Source organism: Melospiza georgiana, chromosome Z (assembly GCF_028018845.1).
Source record: "Melospiza georgiana isolate bMelGeo1 chromosome Z, bMelGeo1.pri, whole genome shotgun sequence".
NCBI lineage: Eukaryota > Metazoa > Chordata > Aves > Passeriformes > Passerellidae > Melospiza > Melospiza georgiana.
Genome location: NC_080465.1, coordinates 3,421,464 through 3,430,898, shown reverse-complemented (window position 1 = coordinate 3,430,898; position 9,435 = coordinate 3,421,464). Strand labels below are relative to the sequence as shown.

General features: G+C 43.9%; 1 long non-coding RNA gene across 1 annotated transcript; it reads left to right on the top strand.

Annotated features, from left to right (window-relative positions):
* The first annotated feature begins 978 nt into the window (after positions 1–978).
* On the top strand, positions 979–6,667 carry LOC131095921 (uncharacterized). The gene is made up of 3 exons (XR_009115933.1): positions 979–1,009; positions 3,792–3,890; positions 6,192–6,667. It is a non-coding gene; the product is annotated as an uncharacterized LOC131095921 (long non-coding RNA).
* Positions 6,668–9,435: the final 2,768 nt, after the last annotated feature.

Here is a 9,435-nt window from a genome sequence, read left to right as displayed (position 1 = left end):
ATAGGTTAGGGTTTAGGATGGAGTCAAGGCAGGATCGGAGGGACAGGTCCAACAGGAAAAGATATGAAAAACAATGCAGAGGTTCATTGACCAATCAGTGGTAATGAGGTAACTGGGAACAAATCAAACTGGGGAAAGAGGAGAACTTTCTAGCACAATCTGCATGTAACAACTGGGGGAATTCTGGGACTGGCCTTTTTGACTCCCTGTGAGTCTGAGAGGCTTTCCCACAACCTCCCAGACATGGGAATTCCCAGCTGGAATCGCAACAGATTCCCAGCTCATCTTCTTCATCTTGGGCCGAGTCAATCCTAATACCCCCTCATGTTTCCCCCAGTTTTCCACTCTCATGTTCTGCCTCTTTTCATCCACTGGTTCTTGTCAGTGACAGTTTTTCTCCAGTTGTTTATGGGCTTTGCTGTTTTTCTGCAATTCTGCCTTCCATGGGTACTGGAGTAGCAGCCCAAGAAGCCCTTGCCTGCATGTCTGCATGTTGCTGGAACAGAAAGTCTGTACTGCACCTGAAGAATCTCGTTATGAAGCACCTGACTGATGGAAGAAATAGGTGTTAATTTCTTCACAAACAGCTAGATCTGAAAGAAACAATCAGGTTCTGGAAGAACGGGTGTGCGGGTCTTTGCAAACATCAAAAGCCCCTTTGTTGCAGGACCCAGTACAGCCTGAACTTTATTTTAGAGAAAAAATGCGCGTGCTTAATAGATTTATGAATGTTAACTTGTCCGCCCAGGGTGCGCTCAGGATTGACTTTAATGGTTTTACAATGTAAGGTAGAGACCAGAATACATGTTAAAAAGAGAACATGTAGTTGGCGGTTTAGGAAGGCTATTCCTTCCTCATCTCTCAGCAACATGTTTTTTAAAATGTTGATGTTGCACTATGTATTTTCTGTGGAAAAAAAAATAATTATTGGATTAGCTTCAGCTCAAAATTTACTGAGCAATTGTCTGTTTCAATTTCAGGCTCAGGAGACATGGACAGTATTTCCAAAGTGAGTATCTAATCCAATATCTGGAATTTTTAGTGTTTCACTCTAAACTCATCTCCTTTGTCTCCGTTATGAATCCTTTCCTTATACACATTTATTATATCATATCTATATTATATATAATTACCTCCAGTTCATAATCTGACTGAGCATGTTGTAGTATTTGGTGCTCTTAAAATAAATGAAACCAGTTCTAATAATCAGTTCTAGTCAAATGTAAATTTGAGACAATCTCCTTAGGGTGCTGCAGGATTGGGTTTGTCACCTCTCTAAGGTAATGTTAATATCTTAATCCTCAGGATAAATTTCCAAAAACTAGATTGAGAAGTACTTTCAGCAGAAGCACTGTTTTGATGCCACAATCATTACATAGCTGGAAAAGGATGTGAGTTTAATCTGCAGGGATTTTGCATCTACAAAAATAATACTTGAATATGTTACTTCTGTAAAAATAAAACTTCTGTGGATGCGATCATCATTAACTTAGGAATTAATGAGCCGATGTAGTATTGGTAAAGGGGCATAAATAAAGAGGACCCTGTGTTCTGAAATTTTATAACATTTTCAGACTCTTCATGATGGATGGAAAAGACCACATTGCCTCAGCTGTGCTGTGCTGGGCTGTGCAGTGAGGGATTCAATAGAAACCTCCTGTGGGATGACCAGCATACAGCACATTTTTATCAAAGTCTGTGGTTTTTCTTCACTATCTTACTGCAAACTGCAGCATTTTTAGGGGAAAAAATCCAAAACATTTCCATTCCCATGGGATAATTTTTAAAGCCTGTATTCCCCTTTTAGTTGGTCACTATGCGCTGGTACAGGTATCAGCAGCTCTGAAAACTTGGATCCTAAACAATTTACCTAAAAGTCTCATAATATGTTAGCCTGCATGAATAACTCATGGAAATAAGTTTTGATCTGTGTGTTTTTTAAATAGGTAAAATAAAATTGTTAATTTTGCCTGTAAAACAGCTGTCCATAGAAAATGGATCCAGTCCTGGCAGAATCAGTACAGCTCACAGAATTCATTGCTTTCTAGAGAAGATTTTGACTACATTAGCCGAATGGCAGAGCATAAAGTTTTTCATGAACTAAGCGCAGACAAGGGCAGTAAATGAACTGAAATTATGCATGTTAAATAAAAATTACCAACCTGCATTTATTGCAATGCCCATGGAATTTATGCAGGCACCAGGGGCACCCTTGCTTTGGAAAATCCCATTTGGAGCTGTAGTGCTGGACCCCAAGTGGCCACAAAAGCAGCCTGGGGCAGCCACTGAAATGGGATTTTTTCAGGAATTTGGCCCTTTGGGGCTGGAGTGCTGCAGCAATGGCAGAATGCCAAAGCTTCTACACAGAGCAACATGAAATAGGGGGAAGTCCCCCGGGAACAAGCAAAAGTGCAGGAGCATCATATAAAATAAATGAGAAGGTGTGTGTGTTCCTGGATGTCCAGGCCAGCGGGAGGGCTGTGACTGTGCAGCCTGACCCCCTGTGTGACTCAGGCTCTGGGCTGCCCTGAATCAATGCTGCTCATGAGGGCACAGCAGCAGAGGCAGAGCCACGGCAGCGGGTGCAGCCTTCTCTGAGCTGGGGGTCCCTGAATATCTGCTGTGCGGGCTCCACTGGAGAGCAGGCTTGATTAACAGATGTCAGCTGGTGTCAGTGTTGTTATTGTTACTGATGGCAATCACCTCATCAGGCTTCAGTTGTCTTTGATGGACGTGTTGTCCAGTGGCCTGAGGATCACAGCTGTGGGAGCAGTGAATTAGACTGAAGAAAGCAGAAGGGCTAAGGCAGGGCTTTGACCCAGCTCTCTGCGCTGCATTTCAGGTGCTGGTAAAGAATTTCTGCTTGTAGGTCATGTATGTAATTAGTTTGGTATTTATATTTATATTTATATTGCATTCCAGTTTTCTGAATTAAAAAAAAAATGCAAGGAAAGAACTGTGATAGATGTAAGGATTTCATTATGAGGTCCATGGTTTCACTGCTCCTTTTCCCTGACTACTCTTTTTCCATCATGAGTCCTCTGAGTAGGAGATGTAGCAGTGATGGAAGGAGGATTGCCCGTGGTCCAGGCATGGCAGGGTGCTGCAAAGCAGCTTTGTAAGAGCACCTGACTGATGGTAGTGTGTAAAATAACCATGTGTGAGCTGGTGATGTACAGTAATTTCTGTGGCAATTGCCTTGTTTCAGCCATTCTGCTTCTGAAGTTGCAGAGGTCTCTGTGCCCTTCTGTAAGGAAAAGAGTAACAATTGATTTTTGGAAGGCTTTAGATTGTTACTATTTTGGTGAATTGTGAGGATGAAGAGCAGCCCTCAGTCCGCAAAGGTCCGTGCAGACCTGATCCATCCTGCCTTTAAGTACATCTTTTGTCTGTCTTTAAGTACACACCCATAAGTCACACGTGTCAGGGCTCACAGATGCGGCTGCATTCAACCACATGATTGAATGTGGTGACAGAACTTCCTCACATCCCTGCTGCAGCCTTGTACAGCTTTTCTTGACTTCAGCAAAAGCAGATGCTGGCTGTAGCCTGAAAATGAGGCACAGGTAAATAATCCTTGCTTCAGGGAAGAGAACATTACTTAACAGACTAAAATGAGTGACTGAATCATGCAGAACCCTGCTGGGGCTGATTTCTCATCCTTGAGAGGCCCAGGGCACCAGAGTGCACCAAGTTCTGTGTGGAGCATGCCCTGGGCTCACCTGGTGAGGCTGCAAATGAACCTGAAGCAGCACTGAATCTGTGTTTTGTAATCTTTTCTTTTTTAACAGAACTCTCCCAGTAATATGAGCATGAGCAACCAGCCTGGCACTCCCAGGGATGACAGTGAGATGGGTGGAAACTTCCTCAACCCTTTTCAGAGCGAGAGTGTAAGTATCCCATTACCTGGCTTGTTGGACTGCAGAGGTGAACGTGTGTCTGTGGTCTTTTGTTTAGAAAAAGAACCTTTACAAGTTCTGTAGTGTGCTTGTAGTGCAGCACTGTGGTCTTGCATGTTTTTTAATAGTTTCTGAAAGTACAGCATTGATTTGAATAAAAAATGCTGTGCAAAAGAGAGCTGAAACTGGAATAGGTGGGAGGCATAGGTTTACTGCAGAAACTCTCAGGGCCACGAGGTCAATGAAAAAGCAGGATTTACACTGAAGTATGTGATGAGAGCACCAGCAGAGTGCATGTTGCAGTGTGCTGTTACACCCATAAAAGGCAGAGGTTCCACTAGTGTTCATTCCGGGGGAAATGATGTCGTTTTTTTTAATATATGGAATGCTCAAAGCAGCAAAATGTATGTGAACATTTTACAGAGCAAGAGCGTGGTATTGTCATACTCATGTGCCTGAGGCTGGGTTTGTAAATCCACCTCTAGGTCCCTAAATAGGAGTGTACCCTCATTGCCTGTGCCAGTGGTGACCTGCTGCTCAGTAAACAGCTTCTGTTAGATCTCAGCATACTTGAGTTCCATGGAAAATTTCCTGGGAATCTGATTTTGAGGGTTTTTGGGAGGTTTTCTTTTTCAGGTAGCGAAAAGGAAGAGTTTCTTCCACTTAGCTGTTGGTGGGCACACATTCAGGTTGTGTGGAGCGTTGAAGAAAACTGTCATACACAGCCTAAAAAGAGCAGAGTTTAATATCTGCCCCAATGGCAGAAAGCACAGAGGCTCCATGAAACATGGTCCCTGCTCCTGGCACTGTGGCAGCCCTTGGCTCCCAGTCTGGCACGCTCTGCTGTGCCCAGGGCAGCCAGGGTCACTGACACAGGGCCGTGGGACAGGAGGACAGCAGTGGTGCTCTGGAGAAAATCAGTGTTCTCAGACCCTCCCTGGGCTCTGGGTGTTTTTGTGCTGCCCGCAAGAGCCAGGGACTCAGATTTCTCAAGGTTTTGTTGAGATGTGTGCCTGCAAGGCAGAGTGGCACATGCCAGGGGTGTCCCTGTCTGCTCCCAGGGACTGCAGGCTCTGTAACATGGATTGCTCCCTCATCCTGGGGGACTGCCTTGCTTTCTGATCCCTGTTTTGCCGTTTGGCTGCTCAGAATAGGTGTTATCATGCAGTCCTTTCTCAGGGAGATTTGCTGTTCAGTTCACCAGGAATTTTGGTTAGGGGTAAGTAGCAATTCAGGGCTTACTAACAACTTGAAAGTCCTAACCAACTTGCGAGCATGCTTTCCCAAAGTGATTCTCCTGATACCTTGGCTCAGATACAGGAGATTACTGGAGCAGGTGCTTTGCTTTAAGCCTCAGAGCTGGTAGTCAGACCTCTGTAGTTTACGTTACAGGGAAGACCCATCTAAAATACTCATTCTGTATGCTTGGGCACTTGGAAATGGCCAGCTTGGAACTCAAGACTTGACGGGATATGTAGAGCACATGTGGTTTTGCACGGCAAATTTACCTTTCCTTTTCTTCTGTCAATTTTCAAACTGCTAATCTTCTTGCATTTTAGCATTTTCCTCTGCTTAGAGGATGTTAGACCAAATTAACTGTTTTTGCAGTCCACAGTTTTCAATTTGAAAGCAAATTAGGTGTATGGATGTGCATTTCTTCTAGGCACTGTGGTGTCCCAGTGATTACTTTAATGAAGCACCGCTAACCTGAGGGTAGCTGTAGCTTGGCTAAAGGCTGCAGTTCAGTTTGTGTCACTACAGTCGTGAGGTGTGGGGATTGGATTTTTGGTTCCCATAAAGGAGAATGACCACTGGTGATTCAGCTTGCCCCCTAAAATTGCTAACACGAAATAATACAGACCAAAAGCCTTACTGAATTACAGTCATAGGTATCTTTGTTCCTTTCTTCCCCTAAAGTAATCACAACCTCCCCAGAGTCTTGTGTGGTTCAGCTGGCCGCGGATGCAGCCAGTCCATTTCAGACCAGGCACCTGCCCAGGTAAATTCCCCAGTACCAGCAGTGGGCAGGAAGGGGAGTGGAAAGCCTCAGTGAGGTATTGGCTCATCACAGCACGCAGGTAACAGCAGAACAGCCCTCAGGGGCATTGCCTCTCAGCAGTGGCTGCCTTGTGGCACGAGAGAAGCTCAGCAGAAGTTCTGGGGCACAAAGTGAACTGCAGCCCCAGGAGAGGCTGCGGCACAGATTCAGGAGGGCGCTCCTGGAGCTCTGAACCCAGTGCTGCCTGGGGTGGGGGCAGAATGTTTGTTAAATTGTGGATTGCTCTTTTTCAGTACTCCCCTAGCATGACAATGAGCGTGTGACCCGTTCACAAGTGTCGCCGTGAAGACCACAGTGAGTTGGCCCTCCCCAGAGAGCTACTGCAGAAGAAAATTATTCGTCCCAGTGTACAGTTTAACTAAAGGATCTCAGACACAATCAGACCCACCTGTTTGTTTTTTTTCTCCTACCATCTCCTCTGTTTTGTCAAGAAAGTGGGTCCCAAACACGCTTGAGACAACTGTCAGGAGTGGCATGAGAGAAGTGCCCGAGGTGGAGCTGCCAGCGCCTGTCTGTGTGTGTACATGTGTGGGTCAGCGTGGGGTGTGTGTGTGTGACATCCAAACACACACACACACACAGACCCCAGGACGCTGTCCAATAGGATCACATGGCATCTTACTAGAAATCAGAAGTAGGGACTTTTATTCCATTTCTTTTTTTTTTCACGTTTGCATTTTAATTATTAAAATTTGCTTTCCCTCTCCCATCCTGAACTGTTTTATGTTGCATATATCACTGCTTTGTAAGTTATTTTTTAAGTTGAACTCAAAGGATAAATTCTTTTGATTTTGTTAGTCTGCCATTATGGACAGGAATAAAATTGCTTATACGAGCTTTCATTACCTTGTGTTTGATACCAGCTACCCTGTGAATCACAAATTGTACTGTCTCAAGAAATAGAAGAAAGCTCATCCTAATTTTTTGGAGAAATTGAATAACTTCCACCTAGTTTGGGGATTTCTTTTGATACTTTGCCTTTAAGAGAAAAAAAGCACTGAAGGTTATTTTTCTTCTTTAATTGAAGCCTAATATCTGCAATATCTATTTTAAATGGAAGCCTGAATTTGATACAAGCTTCTCAGTTTATATAGAGTACTATAAGGTTACTGTGAGTGAGCTCCAATTGCTATAGAATCTAGCAATAAAGTGTCAGGGCTTCTCCTGCCCTTGGATTTGAGTTTTCTATTTAGCATGGTCTTCTGTAGGGGTGGTAGTTAATGGAAATACAGTAGAGTCCTTATCACCAAAACATTTTCCAACAACCTGCAATTATGTTTCCCATTTTCAGCGATTCTCAAACATATATGAGCAATCTGTGTTCCTGATTATAAACAGTATTTCCCAAGCCCATTTAGAAAATCAGGTCACCCTGCTGCTTGGGTGTGTGTTTTCTGCCACATCTGCCAGAATTAATTCCCACAATTCTTTCCAGTCAGCAGCCTTCTTTTTTTAACTTGAGCCAAAATGCCACAGTAAACTTTTTATGACTACTAGCCTTGTTGTGAGGGTGTTACCTTTTGCCATGAATAGAAAGGAGCAAAGGTCTGGGTCCTTTTAGAGGGGGAACGTACAGTTAGGTATGAAAGCTGGGGCCAGAATGCAGAAAAAGGCCTCAAGGAAACGCTTCTGGAAGCATCCCCATTTCTCTTGAGGCAGAGCTCTGAAACCAAGATTGTGGTACTTAGTTCCTGATGATTTTCAGCTCCCCCAGGAAAACAAAGGTTTTCGGTTTGTAGTGATACAAAAGCTGATGATCAGCAATGCAGGCACAAAGTGGCTCGGCAGAAATTTGTGCCACAGACAAACAGCAAATTCCTCTCTTTGGACTTTAATCCACAGCAGCCACTTGCAGAGCAGGAGCAGTTCTGGGATGTGGTATATCCATGTGCAAGGGGATTTTCTTTCATGAGCTTGTGATAAAGGAATATCACCCATATGTGATGGGCTTGTGATGGTAGCTGGATGTGTAAGGAATTCTACAATCTCCTAACTAATTTTTATTTCCATATATTATACACATATGACATATGGAAATAAAAAGGTTTAACATGTTACTCTCCTGTTAGGGTTACTCAAAGATGAAAGTCTCAGAGGATCAAAATTACATTGAAGTATCAAAGATTTTGTTAGCGTTACTTTTTAGTAAGAACTACTTGATTAGATGTAAACATGACCTGGATAGTCGTTATATGGTTTTGTAGGCTGTATTCTTATTGATTATGAAGGTCACATTCATTTGCTTCTCTTTGGAAAGCACTTTGTTGCTGTCTGCAAAGATGCTGGAAGACCCTGCTATTGGCTCGAATCACAAACACAAAATCAAGTGTAATTTCTTCAGACCCTTTGCTGTTGTCACCAACACCACTGGTGTGTCCCCATTGCACCCAGAGCCCAGGTGCCCCTGCAGCCTTGGTTGGCCACCTGTATTATCTGTGGTCGCCCTCCAGGCACCCAAGGGCTCCTTCTGGCCCAGTCTGTCAGACGGTGTCGCTGCTGCTGGGCTAAGGGAGATGGGAGCAGTGCATCGAGTGCCAAAGGCCATTCCCAGGGCAGTGAGCTGCTGGGCACCTGGGAAGGATGAAGTCTGACCCTTAAACCTGTGCGTGGAACTGCTGGCACAGATTGATATCAATATTAAAACATGTTATCCTCACTTTGATATGGGAGCACAATGTCCTTTCAGCACACGATGGATTCACTGTGTCCTGCATTTCTCACTCCCACGCAGCCCCACGGGCAGCAGCTGGTGCCACTAATGCTTTGTCCAGGGCTTTACCAGGCTCCAGGAGAGGCCAGGTTCTGCAGCTGAACCATTAGAAAACAATCCTTTCTGCTAATTACTCAAATTCTAAATTACACCTTTGGATCATTTCTTCCTTAATATGCATAGAGCTTTTTGCTTGTCCATTTCTCTTTCCTTTGCTTATCCTACAAATCCTTGTAGGATTTTCATGGTACCTGGAGTATCAATATGGGAGGAAAGACTATTCCCAAGCACTCAGTGTTTGCTCTCTCTCCTTAAATTTTTTATGCTCCAGATACGAGGAGCAATGTCACTGCTGTTTGGTTCTGTCCTTTTGCAACAGCACTGTTGATAATGTCAGAACTTGTCCAGCTCTGCTAGGAATTTTATTTTAAATGGTGCAGGGTAGATCTTCTCACACTGGCTTTTTAGATGGATCTTGCTTTTTAGTATAGAAGTAAATAGAAGGTGATTCCGTAATGGGTATTTCAGGCAGAGTTGAAGGAAGCCTTCTTAAAACCAGAAGTGATTACATCTTCGAGTAGCAGAAACGGAGAGTGAGGGATCTGTATGCTGTGAGAACTCTTGCAAATATTCCAGCTTTGTAGAAATCACCTGAAACTGGATTCACCTGTGAACTTCACAGTGAAACCAGGGTCCTACCTGCTGCTCCAGCCTATGGAAAGGAGTGATCAGATGCAGATGTATTTCCATGTTGCCAGGATTTTATT